Below are 17,393 nucleotides of genomic sequence, written 5' to 3'. Positions count from 1 at the left end.
GCAGAGTCTTCTAAGTTCTTATATGTTAAAAAGTGGTTTATATATATATATATGTATATATATATATATATATATCTTTGAAATTTGAAGGACAGTTTGGCTGGATATAAAATTCTTGGTTCATGCTTCATTTCATTGAATTGTTTATTTATCATTACTTTGTTTAATAATGTGGTTCCACTGTTACCTTGCTTTCTATATTGGTTTTGTAAAGCCTGATGCCAGATTAATTTTTTGCCTTGGTAAGTTATTAAATCTTTTTGTCTGGAGATCTTGAGGATGTTATTTTTATTTTTTAAATATAATAATTTTACTAGGGCATGAATTGGAGTTGAAAGTTTGGGGTTCATTTTCTTAGGTACCTTGTATATGTGCATTGTGAACCCTTTCAGTGTGTAGATTCAGGTTTTTTTCTGTTTCTGGGAAGTTTTCTTGTATTATAGTTTTAAATATTAGCTCTTTCCATTGTTTCTTTTTTTCTTCAGGGATTCTGATAATGTGGACATTATTTTTTCTTTGCCTGTTTCCATTTGAATTACTTTCTCTGAGCTCCTGTTTACTTCTTTTTTAATGATACTTTCATTCTCTTCATTGTTTTTTTTTGCCTTTCCTTCAATGGCTCTTATTAAATTTTCATTTTAGTTGTTCTCCCTTGGACACCTTGCAAATTATTCTTCATTTCTGAGAAAATTTCGTCTTTTTCTACAATTTCCTCCTGTGCTCAGTCAACTCTCACTTTCATATCACTCTGATTTTTTCAGTTCACTTTTGTTTTAGCTTTGGAATTTCTAATCTACGGTGTTTTTTCTAATCTTCAAATACTTGTTTGAGTAACTTCATTGTGTTTGAAGTATTGACTTAAAGTTTTCTTCTGCAACATATTGTTATTGGGGGAGGGGTGGTTTCCTCAGTTGTTACACGTGAAATTTTATTTCCTGATTTTCTCCAGTCACTCCATGGGCTTGGTTATTCATTTTTATTGCACAGAATGTTTTAGAGTAGGCCTAGTTTAATGGTATGAAAAAATAGCTAAAGGACCATTGAAAATTTTGATTATATAATATGGATTATGTAATAGTGTTGTATCAATATTAAAAGCCCTGACTTTAATAATTATACTGTGCTTATCCTTAACTATTATTCTTATCCTTAGGAGATACATACTAAAATATTTATGGCTAAAGAGGTAAAATGTTTTCAACTTGCTCTTAAATTGTTCAGAAAATTATTTATTCTTTATTATGTGTATATATATGACCAAGCAACTAGGACAAAATTTAAACAATTAGTGTATATCAGTTAAAGATGTATTTAAGTATTGTATTCTATTCTTTTATGGGATAGGAGACTTATCAATAAGATTTTTAGCAAAGAAGCATAAGTTTTATGTAGAACATTGTCGCTATTTTGTATTTAAACAATCAATTATTTAAAGTGATTTTTAAACAAGAAAAAATCTTTTAATAACCAACACATTTCAAATTTCCATTTGACATTTTCCTTGTGCCTTTTGATTTTCCTTAATATTTCTTATAATGCTGGACATCTTAATTTATGGCAGATATTTTTGTGAATTATAGATTTCTAAGTTGAGAGTTTTGTTTTCTTTCATTACTTTAAGGCTGTCATTCCACTGCCCTCTCTCTTGCATTGTTTCCAATAAGTAGTCTGTTGTTTTTCTGGTTTACGTTTCTCTTTATATAATGTCTTTTTGGTCTGGCCTCTTTTAAGTTTTACTTTTGTATCTGATCTGCTAACATTTTAATTAGAAATATTATGTCTTTTAAACTTTTTATTGTAGTAACTTATCCACAACTCAAAATATCCCTTTTTAATGACTTTCAAGTGTCATCCAAAAGATGAATAACTAAACACAATGTGGTATATCATACAATAGATATCTGTAAAAAGATTTCCTATGTTATCATTTGTTTCTGCAATTTCATTATGTGCTTGGTGTGGTTTATTTTTGGGGGACCATCATCTCCATTGACAAGTTTTGCCATTTGCCATGGAATCATAAAATAATAATAATAACAAACAAATCCATCACTCCATAAAGGGTTTTCATGCCCTAGTAATTAATCCCTCCTACCCTCCACCCCTTCCCTTATCCAGGCAACCACTGACTTGCTTTCTGCACTATTAGTTGTGCAGAAATTTCTAGAAAATTTTGCTTTCCAGAAATTTATATAAATGGAATCATAGTTTTTTTTGGGGGGAGGGTGTATGGTCCAGGATTCAAACCCAGGTCTCCTGCATGAAACGCAAGCATTCTACCATTCCTTTTCATTGTTGAGTAGTATTCCATTATGTGGATATACCACCATTTGTTTATTTATTAACTTGTTGGATCTTTGAGTTGTTTCCAGTTTTTGTTTATTCCAAATAAAGCTGCCATAAGCACTTGTGTATATGTCTTTGTATAGACATATAGTTCCTCTATTCTTGGGTAAATACTTATGAGTGAAATGTGATGGGTGTATGTTAAACTTTTTTAAAACACTTAACTCTGAAATACCTTCAAACTTACAAAACAGTCAAAAATAGTGCAAACCCTATACAGAGAATTTCAACATACCCCTCCTTCTGAGATACCCAGATCCACCAGTTTTAATATTTTACCAAACTTGCTGTTTAATTCTACCTATCCATTTCTCTCTCTATTGGTCTATCTATTATTCCATTTTTCGAACCCTTGAGTGTACGTTGTATACATCATGTTCTTTGAACACTTAATACTGTAATGTACACTTTCTAAGAACAAAGATATTTTCTTATGTAACCGCCTTAGATGAGTTATCAAGTTCAAGAAATGCAGCATTGACATATAACTTACAGTTTATATTCTAATTTTTTCATGTGTCCCAGTAATATCCCTTTCAGCCTTTTCACCTACCTTGCTAGATCCTGTATTGCATTTAATTTTCATTGTCTCTTTAATTGCTCTTTCTTTTTTTGTTGTGGGAGCATATACACAATATACATAAAATTTGCCATCTCCATCACTCCCAAGTATACTATTCAATGTGATTAATTACACTCACAATACTGCACTATGCTTACCACCTTCCATTACTAATACTTTTCCATCTCCCCACACAGAAGCTCTACACCCATTATGCATTAATTCCTCATGCTCCCCTCCCACAACCAGCAACCTGTACTGTAATTTCTGTCTCTATGATATTGCATATTCTGTGATTTTCTGTAGTTACTATGGGGTTTAAATTTAACATCCTAAACCTGTGACAATCACGTTTGTTTTGATACCAACTTAATTTCAATAGTATATACAAACTATGTTCCTAGAACCTGCTGTTATCCTACCTTTATGTAATTATTATCACAGATTACATGTTTATCCATTATAACTCGCAAAATACTAACTTATCATTACATTTTATGCATTTGCCTTTAGATCCCATAGGAAATAAAAAGTGGAGTTGCAAAACAGAAATACAATACTGCTGGCATTTATATGTACCCATGCTATTGCTCAAACTAGAGATCTTTGTTTCTTCATGTGGCATCTATGATTGTATATTGTCCTTTCATTTCAACCTGCAGAACTCTCTTCAGTTTCTCTTGTAAGTCCAGTCTAGTGGTGTCAAACTTTCTCAGTTTTTGTTTATTTGGAAATGTCTTAGTCTCTCCCTCATTTATGAAAGGCAGCTTGCTGGATATAGAATTTCTGGCTGGCAGTTCTTTGCTTGCCACATTTTAAATATGTCATCCCATTCCTATTTTACCTGCATGGTTTCCAATGAGAAATCAGTACTTAATCTTATTGAGGCTTCCTTGTATGTGACATGTTGCTTCTCTTGCAGCAAAGAATTCTCTCTTTATCTTTGGTATTAGATGTTTTATTATAATATGTCATTATATTAAAATAATATAATATTTAATTAATTATTATTTAATTAATATAATATTTAATAATAATAGATGGCATTGTTCTATTTGGATTTATCCTGTTTAGAGCTCTTTGAATGTCTTAGATGTATATATATTCATGTATTTAATTAAATTTGGAAAAATTTCAGCCATTATTTCTTTGAATGTTTTCTCTATTTCTGTCTTTCCTCTTCTCCAGGAATACCCACTATGTGTATATTGGTATGCTTGATGATGTCCCACAGGTTTCTCAGGCTCTGCTCACCTTTCTTTGTTCTTTCTTATTTCTACTACTCAGATGAATGATTTCAATTGTTTTAACTTAAAGTTCTCTGGTTCTTCTGCCAGCTTCAATCTGCTGTTGAATGTCTCTAGGGAATTTTCTGTTACTGTGGTCTTCAGCTCTGTGTGATTCTTTTTCATAATTTCCATCCCACTACTGATATTTTCTTTTTGCCCATGTTTTCCTTTTCCTATTTGAGCATATTTAAGACCACCTTTAAACAGTCTTTGTCTGGTAAGTCCCAGGTCTGGTCTTCCTCGTTGATGGGTTCTACTGCTTTAATCTTGTCCTTTACCTCGGCCATTACTTCTTGTTTCTTTGTATGTTTTGTAATATTTTGTTGGAACTTCGACTTTTCTATATTTTAGTGCATTATCACTGGAATTTAGACTCTGAGGCATCTGTTCTTTAAGGTTGTATCCAGTTAGAATTATGACAGAGCTTTACTTATATGCCAAGAGATAACCAAAAAAAAAAAAAGCAGAAAGAAAGATAAAAAGAAAACACCTTTCCCTGCAGTTTGACCTGTGCAAGTGCTCTCCTTCATGGCTTGTCCATATGATGAGTTTGAAGAACAGCCTCCAAGTCTTCCTTATACTTTTCATGCATGCTCCTGTCTTGGACATGGCCATATCCACCCTGGGAATTCCACTATTTACACAGATATGAATGTCTCCTCTTCCTTAGGAAACAGTTTTCTCATAGTCTTGGGCACTGCATTGTATGTCCTACAGCAGCAATCCTTTGTCCCAGGTAGCACAACCTAACTACTCTCCCACCAGCATTCTGTAGGAGAGCTCAGTGAGCTGCCTTCTACACACAGCACAAGTTCTGGGACTGTGAGTCCCTGAGGTTACCACCAGACAGATTGGGCCATACATACATCCTTCCTGTATTTACAGAAGGGTTACTCTGCTCTCTCCTGAACTAGATCCAAGGATCTGCACTGAGAGTGTGGCTGGCTTCATGCTGAGCCAGTGAGGCATAGGGGACAGGCCAGCCAGTGTGCATGAGATCCTACTACTTTTAAATGGTCTTTTCCTTTATTCAACGCTCATCCTGTTACTGTAATCCTTTAGCTCTTATCTGGAGCTTTGAGAAAGATGTTTCTGTCAGTTCTTGCTGGTTGTTCAAAGTTTGTGGGAAAATAGTTCTGTGAAGCATCTCACTTCACTGTCTTGATCAGGACATGGCCCCCTGTTTGCTAAATGTTTTAATACACCACCTGAACCCTTTACAAAGCGGTTGTGATCATTTGACATTCCCACAGCAGTGTATGCAAATTCCACTTCCTCCACAAGCTCACCAAACATGGTATGGGTTCTCTTTTTATTATGGCCTTCCAAATAGGTGTGCAATGTTATCACATGGTGGTTTTATTTGCTTTTCCCTAACGACTAAGGATTTGAGCATTTTATCTGTATTTATTCGCCATCTGTATGTTTCTTTGGTAAAGTGTTTATTCAAATATTTTCTCCATATTTTAAATTGGCCCGACTTTCCCTGAATTCCTGCTTCTTTTTTCAACTCATATTACCATCCACAGTTGTTCTTTCTCTTAATCTAGCTACATTAATCCCTCTGCAAGAAGAAGGAGAACTTCATCTTATTTAACTTTAACCCAAAACTTTACCAGTCACACTCTGGTTGTGTTTAAAACTCTTCTTCAAGACCCAGATTTAGAATTCTATGTAGACAAAGACTAAGATTATCTAATACTGAACAAGGATATTATAGAACTGTGTATGCTGTTACCACTTCCTAAGAACTTATCAAATCGAATCCCTTTCCTGAAGACAAGTCATAAAAAATAATCAATATTACAGGATTGAGTCAAGCCAGATGACTAGCAAGGGATAAAAGGACTACCATAAATACAGACTGCCCATATGCCTTTAGTGTTGTTCATTATTTACAAGCTAAGGAAACAATAACATTTCTTAATTGATGCTGGTATAAGCATTAGCACAGTGAGCAAGTTTGAATTTACTAGATGTCTTGATCCTCCCCAACGATTTGGCTGCAATTAAAGACAAAACTTATATGAGGGGGAAATTTTTGAGAAAAAAGAAAATGGCTTGGCTCACTAGTACACTAAACAACCTGTTCTTACCCAAATTCAATAGGTCCAACATATTAACTATGATCTGGTTACTCCAGATCACTTCTATCAAAATGTTGAGAAAACTGTTGTTACAAGGACCATTTTGTGAAAAAGACTGAGAGAAATCTGGGTATGCTCTTCCACCCAGATGGATTATAGAGACACCAAGATAGTTGCTTGATCTTTCCAGACTTTCTGAAATGGAGCTTGGTGAAAATTTTGCATACTATGACCCATCACAGAAAAGAAAACCTAAATATCATCCTGGGACAAAAATTCTTAAGAAATTCTAATTGAATAGTAGAGGAAGTTTTCAGTGAACATTTCATCTTCCAGACTCACAATATTGGAAAAACGGTAAAGATGGTACCTGGACAACAACCAGTGCCTCAGGAACCCTTTCAACATTTGCAAATAGATTTTATATCACTCCCTATATCACAAGGATTTGCATATACACTTACTTTTTTTCCTGCTTTTTCTTTAGATGGCTTTTAGCTTTCCCTTTTTGAAAGGGAATGACTCTTACTATGGCTAAAACAAATATTAGGTTTGGCTTCCCCACTTGGTGAATTCCTACTTGACTTTCTAGTTACCAGGCTACTCATTTTCCAGGAATTGTAATCAAGAAACTTTGTAAGGTATTGCCTGGTAGCCAAAAATGACACTGTCTTTACTATCCTAAATCTTAAATAAAAATAAAAGGAGGTAATGGTACTTTAAAATTAAAAGTTGCTAAACTTGAGGTGGGGCAAGATGGTGGCATATGGAGGTGTGGAATTTAGTTAGTCCTCTAAAGCACCTAGTAATAGCCAGTAACTGTCTGGCACAACTGTTTGGAGGATAACAGTGACTAGACACACACTTTATACCAGTCTGGAACTGGAAAAAGGGCCAACATCACAGCACAAAACTCTAAGTAATTCCCCCAAACTGTGAAGGTTGGCACCCCTCCACCACTGGCATGGCAAGCTGTGTTGGAGACAATTCCCCAGGTGAAAAAAGGTAGTCTCTACTAATAATAAAGGAAAACATCCCAACCAAGCTCCAATTATGGATTTAGTTAATGAATTTAGACTTCTGAATACAAGCTCTGAGCACAGATAAACCCAGAGCAAGCAGGAAAATAACCTTGAGGTCTCTCCCACCAGAGAAGAAGTGGGGATGATGGGAGAAAAAAAAATAGGAAGTTTTTGAGTTGCCTGAGCTCAGAACACTGAAAAAAGGCTGTGTCCCAAGAAAGGGGGACAACTCTATTTCTTGACTGGTGAAACTTGGGCACTGGGGACTGGCTCTGAAAATGGATTTCTTACTTTTTTTGAAACTACTCTAAGTAGCTCGTTAGAGAAAGCCTCAGGCATTTTTAATTGTCAGCACTGACCCTGGCAGGGGTAAAGTAAACTAGTCAAGTGAAGAAGATAATTCCCTAAAGGGCATATCTTCCCCCAAGAAAAGGGGGTGCAGGTCCAGCTCAAGTGGCATCCCTTATTAAGTTGTATTCAGACTCCAGTGTCTGGAGAACAGAAACAGCTTAAGCTTGCCTTTTACCTCAGCCTCTGCATCAAGCAGGGTCAGAGACAGGGTCTACTGAGAATTAAAGGTGCCACATCACTTTATGCCAGTGAGGAGCTGTGGGCTGACATGCACAACCTGCTGGGCAAGATAAGAAAAGCCCAGAGTTTAGAGGCTTCACAGGAAAGACTGGCAACTTGCTCTATCTAATCATCAGATACTGATTACACCCGCCTCCTGAGATCTGGGCCTGTCTGGTTCAGGAAAATCTGACTGGGGTCAATCATGTCTAGGGAGACCTTCCTCAAAAAAGAAAAGACTCCATATAGGCAGGGCAAAAAACAGAAAAGCAAGAACTGAAAAATTCTGATCAGTTAAACAGAAGCTATGCTAGAGGTCTAGAATAAGGTGAACTGAACTTCAAAGAACAGATATAGAAAAACTCCAACCAACAAGAAAACCCTAGGCAAAAGAGTGAAAACAACCTCCAGAATAAATTAATCAAGGAAATCAGATGCCTAGACACCAGCAAAAATAATTGAATCATACTAGAAATACTAGGGAAAATGAAGATATGGCCTAGTCAAAGGAACAAACTAATACTTCAAATGAGAGACAAGAGTTGAAAAAATTAAAGATGTTCAAACAAACATGCTAAATCAAAATTTAAAATCCAGTCAACAAGTTGAGGGAAGATATGGCAAAACAGATGAAGGACATAAAGAAAACATTGGGCAACCATAAAGAAGTACTTGAAAGTTTGGAAAAAGCAAATGGCAGAACTTATGGGAATGAAAGTCATAACAGAAGAGATGAAAAACACAATGAAGACTTACAACTGCAGATTTGAAGAGGTAGAAGAAAGCATCAGTGAACTAGAGGCCAAGACATCTGAAGTCTTACACACAAAAGAGAGACAGGATAAACAATAGCAAAATATGATCAGGGTCTCAGGGAATTGAATGACAGCATGAAGTGCATGAATATATGTGTTATAGGTGTCCCAGAAGGAGAAGAGAAGGGAAAAGCGGAAGAGAGAAATAATGGAGGAAATAATCATTGAAAATTCCCCATCTCCTATGAAAGACATAAAGTTACAGATCCAAGAAGTGTAGCATACCCCCAACAGAATTGGTCTGAATAGACTTACTCCAAGAAATTTATCAGATTGCCAAATGTCAAAGACAAAGAGAGAATTCTGAAAGCAGCAAGAGAAAAGGAATCCATCATATACGAGGGAAGCTCAATAAGACTATATGTAGATTTCTCAGCAGAAACCCTGAAAGTGAGAAGGCAGTGGTATGATATATTTAAGATACTGAAAGAGAAAAACTGCGAACCAAGAATTCTAAATCTGGCAAAACTGTCCTTCAAAAATGAGGGAGAGTTTGAAATATTTACAGACAAACAGACACCAAGAGTGTTTGTAAACAGGAGACCTGCTCTACAAGAAATACCGAAAAGAATACTACAGGCAGATAGAAAAAGACAGGAGAGAGAAGTCTGGAAAAGAGTGTAGAAATTAAGAGTATAAGTAAGGGTACAGAATAAAGTCATGACACATGCAACAACATGGATGAACCTTGAGGACATTATGTTGAGTGAAATTAGCCAGAAACAAAAGGACAAATACTGCATGGTCTCGCTAATATGAACTAACATTAATGAGCAAACTTTGAGAGTTAAAGTTGAGAACACAGGTTAATAAGGAAATAAAAAGATGGTAGAAAATGGGCATTTGATGCTAAAGGAGTACAGAATTTTCAACAGGATTGATTGTAAAGATCCAGAAATGGATAGCACAATACTATCTTATGGTAGCACAATATTGTAAGTACACTGAACAAATCTGAGTGTGAGTGTGGCTGAAAGAGGAAGGCTAGGGGCATGTGTGACACCAAAAGGAAAGATAGAAGATGAAGACTAGAACTGTATAACTTACCAAAACCTACAGTGGACTATGATGGTGATTAAATGTACAAATATAAGAATGTTTTTATATGAGAGAGAATGAATGTCAACATTTCAAGACGTCAAAAATAGGATGTTATATGAAAAAAAATACAATCAAGGTGAACTTGGTTCTATAGTTAACAGTAGCATTGTAATATGTTTTCATTAAATGTAACAAAGGCAATAATCCAGAGCTAAGTGTCAATAAGAGGGGGATATAATGGAAAGGTATAATTCTTGGTGTGTTTGTTTGTGTTTCTCCTTTTTACTTTATTTCCATTATTTTTATTTTTTCTTCTTTTTTTCTCTTTGTCTTTCTCTTTGGAAGAAATGGAAATGTCCCCATTTAGATCATGGTGGTGAATGCATAACTATGTGATTATACCAGGAACCACTGCTGTTTACTAAGGCTGGATTGTGTGGTGTGTGAATAAAACTGTTTAAATAATAAACAGAAAGACACAAATGCTGGAGAAAATATGGAGAGAGAGAGATACTTATTCACTGTTGGTAGGAAAGTAGAACGGTGCAGCCCCTCTGGAGGGCAGTGTGGTGGTTCCACAGGAGGCTATGTATAGGGTTGCAATATGATCCTGCAACCCCATTATTGGGCATATACTTGGAAGAACTGAAAGCAGGGAAAGTAATGGACATTTGCACACTGGTGTTTATGGCAGCAGTATTCACAATTTCCAATGGATGTAGGTCATCTAATCAGTTGATGAATGGAAGGGTGAACTGTGGTCTATACATATGATGCAATATTAAGTGGCTGTAAGAAAGAATGAAGCTGTGAGGCATGCAACTAGATGAATGAACCTTGAGGACAACATTTTGAATGAAATAAGCCAGAAATTAAAAGACAAATATTAAAACTGTTCCTGAGTTATAATGGTTATTTCTGAATTCTGAGATGCTGATCTCATTGTGTATAGCCTGATTATTCCATTTAACTTCAGGTATCTGTGTGACACTTGAGACTCTTCTGCCACTCTGAAAGTCAGCATTACCCCATTCAGCAACTATTTTCTAAAAAGTTGAAAAAGAGATCAGATTTCAATTAAAGATATGAATGAAGCTGTTCTGGTTAGGACTAAAGTAAATCAGACTAAAGGGTAAAAGATGATATTGACTGTGTTTTAATATAAATTTTGCACCAAATAAACATCTCTTTCTTTGTTCTCACACAGGTGTTGAAGTTTTAAAACACCTCACTTGTATAGACTAACTACAATGCACAAAGTCTTAGAATTTAATTTGAGAGCATAGGGCATAAGGGGAAGGCTTATTGTAAAGGTTTCTAGATTGCAAAATTTATATTTTCTGTTTCACACTATCTAATTTAACTTGTATAGTCAGTTTATTCAAACACCATAATTACATGGAACCTTGAATAGGGAGTATAATCTTGTTGTTTGTACAGGTTAGTGTGATGCCCCAATAAATCCCAGGGTAATCTGGGCAGAAAATTTAAAAGTATGAGCAAAGTCCCCTGGAGTGACTGGGGAGAAAAATGGAAATATTCAACTTCCCCACCTGGAGGAATTCCTGATATTCTCGCAAGCATTGGGGCCTACCAATTTAATAGGCCTAGCCCTTGATCTTGGTGGTTGCCCTTATGAAACATTCCTGCCCTTCCCTCCATGTGGGACGTGATGCCCAGGGATGTAAATCTACCTGACAATGTGGGACATGACTCCTAAGCATAAGCCTCCACCTGGCACTATGGGATTGAGAAAGCTTTCTTGACCAAATGGGGGCAGATCAATGAAACAAAGTTTCAGTGGCTGAGAGATTTCAAATAAAGTTGAGAGGTCATCCTGGAGGTTATTCTTATGCATTTTATAGATATCCTTTTTTAGTTTTTAGTGTATTAGAATAGCTAAAGGAAAAACCTGAACCTGTTGAACTGTATTCCAGTAGGCTTGATTCTTGAAAATGATTGTATAACTATATAGCTTTCACGATGTGACCATGTGATTGTTAAAGCCTTGTGAATGGCACTCCTCTTATCCAGTTTATGGACGGATGAGTAAGAAAATAAAGACAAAAAATAAATAAATAATGGGAGAGGAGGAGGATGGGATGCTTGGGGTGTTCTTTTAATTTTATTGTTATTTTTATTTTCTGGATTAATGAAAATGTTCAAAAATTAATTGGGATAATGAATGCACAACTATATGAGGATACTGTGAATCAATTGTATTGAGACATAGTCACATATTAGATATATGTCCAGAAAATTACATTTAAAAAGCAAAGGGAGAAAGTACAAAGATTTGATTGCATAGAAAAACACAAGAATCCTAATGGATAGATGTGCAAGGAGAATAAATAATAATTTTTTTAAAAGTTTTTTTGTATGCTGTATGGAAGGGTCACATTTCATTATTTTTCCATGTGAGCATCCCATTATTGCAGCACCATTTGTTGAATTTTTGTTTGTTTTGGAAGTGCATGGGCTGGGAATCAAACCCATGTCTCCTGCATGGCAGGCAAGAATTCTACCACTCTTGCACTTCCTTAGATAATAATTTAAAAGTAGAAAAGAAATTGTTAAATTCCTTGAAGCCTTACAATTACTCTGGCCTAAATTCCAAATTGTCCCTAAAGGCCATCCAGCCTTCTCCTGGCAAACATAGATTTTCACCTTATGAACTTGTGCCAGCCAGGCCAATAAGATTAGACATTTCATCTCTGTTTTAGACTCCACTCTGTTGCAAGCAGTGATGGCTCAAATTATAAAGGACTAGTGCAACATACTCAGACTCATCATGAACAGGTTCAAGCTGACTTTCCAAAGAAGCCACATTCTAAGCTTCTATGTGACTTATAACCAGGAGTCTTAACCTACAGGAAAAGATGCCAATGAAACACCTCTAGAGCCCCCACTGGAGTGGCCTCTCTTAGCTCCTCCTTACCACTAACACTGCAGCTAAGTTACAAGGAATAGACTTTCGGTTCACATCTCCCAGATAAAGAGACTTTTACTTTAATGAGAAATCTTAACCTGAGAATTTCTCAAAACTCTTCTGGGCAGATGATAGTAAAAATGAGACAGCTTTCCAAGAAAACTGAAACAAGCAGATGATTTGCGTAGTGGGCAGCTTCTGCCCAAGATGACAGAACAAGTCCCCTGTTTCATCTTTATTATCTTCCTTTTCATCCTAACATTGTTTTTCAATCCTTATTTTCTAATTTCTGAATTTTCCCATGTCTATAGAATTAGCTCCAAGTGTTGATCATAGAAATGTTTTCTTTCCTTGCTCTGCTTTCCATTTCCTCTCCCCACTCTCCTCTTTCCTTCTCCCTTTCTTCTCTCTTCTTTCATCAATACCCAAACTCTTTGGCATTTTTGGCTGTTACTTATTTTTATGAAGTTAATGTGGCCTATGACTCATCTTTTCCTGTCAGTTACATTGCCCCTTTACAAATGCCCATTCCCTACCCTGAGAGAAATTCCTCCACCATTACTGCTTTCATTTTGGGCATGGTCTCACCAAACTAGATTGTGGCAAATCCCCAGAGGTTAACAAACTGTACTTTGAAGAATATGAATTGTTTTTCTTGAAATGTTAGAGGGGTGGATATTGTTGCTCCAGCCCCAACACCATCTTTACTCAGATAAGTTACAAAATAAAAATACAAGTATTTTTTTATCCCAAAAACCTCCAAGCAATTCTTATTTTGTTTTGATTTGCCCCAGCCAGTTGGACAAGGTCATGATATTTTGCCCATCTCTTTTCCCCATCTTGACTGTAGAATTGGTCATAGTTTGAATAATTTAGTTTGTACAGTTTTTTCAGAGTTTGATAAATTGACTGAAATCCTAGCTCCCATGGTTGAGGGCCAGCACCTCCCTCTGCAAAACACCTACTCTCATAAGGTGATTTAAAGGGACTGTGTGAAGAAGCTGAAAGAATTGGAATCATTCTAGATGTGATTCCCCAACCACCATGGACAGGTTTTATGCTTCCATCATGCATGGAGGAGCAGTCCTGTGGACCATTGAAGAAGTTTGATGAAGTACCTGAATTTTCTGTTCCTTCATATGTGAAGTCAACTGAACCACTAACTATGTCACCAAAAATATTGACATGCTCATTCAAGAAATGCAGGAACTCCAGAAAGGTATTGTCCCTCACTGACTTGTTAGACATCATCCTGACATCTAGAGGAGACATGTATACAGTGGAGAGTGATGGTTGCTGCATGTATATCCCCATTCCAAATCTTTCTGTATCTTTTTCATGAATCAATGCATCCATAAAACCACCCAAACCATTCATTGAATAAATGACCTAGTCCTGACCTTTGGAACCTACAGGTCATCATTGGGGGGCTTGGACTAGGACCTCTTTCCCTGAATATTCCCAAACAAACTGTAGTTCTTATTGGTGCAGTTTTCTCCCAAGGCAGGTGATTAGTATACTTTTTCTCCTGTTTGGAATATCCTTCATCAAATGCATCCAATCACATCCAATCAAGACCACAAGTACTGTCCTGTCCAAACAGATGATCCATGCATGATTATGGAACAGAAAATCAAAGACCAAAATGCCCCTCCAACCACCATGGAAACTTGTTGACTTCATCTCCAAACCTTATACATGTCTGCAATTTTTGTCTTCTCTCTCAAAAGATTTGGTGGGCCATGATGAAAGTTGTTCATTTTGGCCAAAAGGAAAATTAAAACAGACTCCAATTTTCCTTGCTTAGACCTTAGTCTCATTTCCTTTTCCTCTCTCTTCTTTTTTCCATTCTTTTTTCTTTTCTATCTACTCATTCCCTGGAACTTGCTTAACTGGCATTAGACAGCTAACAACCATCAGGCTTAGAAAGATAGCTCTCAAAAGAACTGTTCTGGCAGCTGCCAAAATGAGATTACACTAGTTATCCCAAGAAGAAAGCATGAAAACCAACCTGTCCAAACCATTCTAATCACAGCATTTGCAACAATTTACAGAGAAAGAAAACTGAAACCTGGGAAAAGACCACAGCCATATACCTTTTTCATTGCCCTATGACAACTCCGATCTTACTCAGCTCAGGGAGTTACCTAATTTGAGTTGCTCCCTGATGTGTATATAAACCTTTAACCTTTTAGTCCTGTTTTTTTTTTTTTTGCTTTGATACTGTCAGTTGCCCCAACATAATTATTAAAGATTCCATTTAGTAGCATTATTCCAAAGAAGGGTGTGTGGAGGTGGTAGCAGTCCACCCAGTAGCTGGAGTGGGGGGAGAATTTTATCATTGACATTGTCTAGAATTGGAGGTGCCTGATGACAGTAAAGTGCAAACCAATGATTGGAATACAGACTGAAAACTTTAAAACAATGACGTTCTTGAACTTGATATCTGTATTTAAGGGAACTAAATAAGTTAATATCCTGTTCTTAGGGAATGTACATTGCATATTGTGTTTAAAAATCATGATGTATACAGCCTACTCTTAAATGTTTAGAAAATGGATGATAGATAGATAGATAGATAGATAGATAGATAGATAGATAGATAGATATCAATAAATAGGATGATACAACAAATGAGACAAAATTAAAATTGGTGAATCTGGGTATCTGGGGGGTGAGGTGGGGCTGGGGTGGATGGGTATGTTGGAGGTCTCTTTATAAGTTTTGCATCATTTTTGTAACTGTCCTGTAAGTTTGAAAGTATTTCAAAATAAAAATTCAAGAAAAATAGAAAACCAATTTAGCCAGTTTTATTATGGTAAAGTTCTCTACAACAATAAATCTCCTTATTGCCTAAGCCTGAGATGAACCATTTCCACTGTTCCATCTCCCTGCTTGGTATCCAGTGAATCCATCTTTTTTCCATTGGCTGGAAATATCACCGTTTTATATATCATTGTTCTGTTTCTGAATTTTTCTCTTCTATTCCATTGGTCTGTCTATTCATATGCTAGTTTCACACTGCGTTAAATGTTAAGGTATTATAATGTGTTTTAATATCTTCTAGTTCTGGTTCCCTATCATTGCTCTTCTTTTTCTCAGATTTTTCTGGTTATTTTTTTCATATGAATTTGGGGATAAACTTGTCTAATTTCAATAAACAACTCCTTTATTTATAATTTTTCTCAAAGTTTTCTCTTTAGCTGATAATTAAGTCTTATAAGTTCTGATTTCAGCTATAATTTCAATCAAGTTTGAATAATATTTGAAGTTTATAGTGCCTTATTTCTACTTTACAAAGGCTTTCCTATACCGAGTTTGGGGCAAATCTCTCAATAACTATTTATTATAATTTTAAAATGTTTAATTTTAGTTGTTCTTTGAATAGATAATAAACTCAACTGGTACAAAATTCAAAGGAAACAAAAGAATTTATGATGAAAAATCTTATTCCTTCCCCTGTTTCCAAGGCACTCAGTTTTCCTCCCATGGGGCAATCTATTTTGCCTGCTTTTTTTTTTTCAGACTTAGTCTATACACATACAAGCAAATGTATGGATATAGTTTTCTTTTTCCTATTTTCATATGAATCTTATCACATTTGATGCACTCTTCTGCACTGTGCCTTTACTACCTAATGTTATTTTAGAAAATCATTTTAGATTAATTCATAGCAAACTTCCTCCTCCCCTGCCTGATGCCTGCAGAATATTTCATTAAATAAATGTAACACCACTGTTGCTGGACCTTTATCTACTGCTACTACTGGTACTATGTACCTATAGCATGATTCCATTTATATGAAATTCTTAGTATTGCAAACTATTCTATAGTGGCAGAAAGAAGATTAGTGGTTGCTTGGGACTGGAGATAGAGATAAGGGAATATGACCTATCAAAATTCATCAAGTTGTACACTTTAAATAAGTGTAGTTTATTGTACCTAAATTCTATGCCAATAAGGTTTCCTTTAACAAATCGTTTACTATTACAAGCAATGCTGTAATAAATAACCTTTACATACGTCTTCATTTTTTCCATATCCACCTATTTTCTCAATTACTTTATGATATCTTTATAGTATTTAATTCTATTTCATTTTAATTTTTATTTTGAAATAATCTCAAATTTACAGGACAGTTGCAAAAATAACACAAACCCTATATTTAGAACTCTAATACACCTGCCCCCAGATACCCAAGTCCACCAATTTTAACATTTTGCCACCTTTGTTATATTTTCTCTGTCATCTTTCTATCCACCTATCTGTAGCTATCTATCTATCTGAACATTTGAGAGCAAGTTGCACACATCATACACCTTGAACACATATTTCCTGTACTTCCTGTACCTTTCCTATGAACAAGGGCTTCATTTATGTAATCACCTTCAGTGCAGTCATCAAGTTCAAGAAACTTAACATTTAGATAAAACATGTATTCCAATTTTTCCTTATGTTCCAATAATTTTCTTTTGAGACTTTTCTCCTCCATCGTTAGATCCCATTCAGTATCATGTATTATATTTAGTTGTCATTATCTCTTTAGCTTATCTTTCTTTCTCTTTTTTTAATGGAAACATATATATAACATAAATCTTCCAATTCCAACCTGTCCAAAGCATGCCATTCATAGGGTTAATCACATTCACAATGTTGCACTACACTTACAACTATTCATTAATATAAATTTCCCTTCAACCCAAATGAAAACCCTACACCCATTTTGCATTAA

At 35.6% G+C, this 17,393-nt stretch overlaps 1 pseudogene; it reads right to left on the bottom strand.

Annotated features, from left to right (window-relative positions):
• The window catches only part of LOC143672069 (calcineurin subunit B type 1 pseudogene), a 40,738-nt pseudogene extending 23,585 nt beyond the window's left edge, over positions 1–17,153 (bottom strand).
• Between the last annotated feature and the right edge of the window lie 240 nt (positions 17,154–17,393).

The sequence above is a fragment of the Tamandua tetradactyla genome, chromosome X (assembly GCF_023851605.1).
Source record: "Tamandua tetradactyla isolate mTamTet1 chromosome X, mTamTet1.pri, whole genome shotgun sequence".
Taxonomy (NCBI): Eukaryota; Metazoa; Chordata; class Mammalia; order Pilosa; family Myrmecophagidae; genus Tamandua; species Tamandua tetradactyla.
The sequence above is the reverse complement of the archived record's forward strand: the minus strand, read 5'-3'. Positions and strand labels throughout refer to the sequence as shown.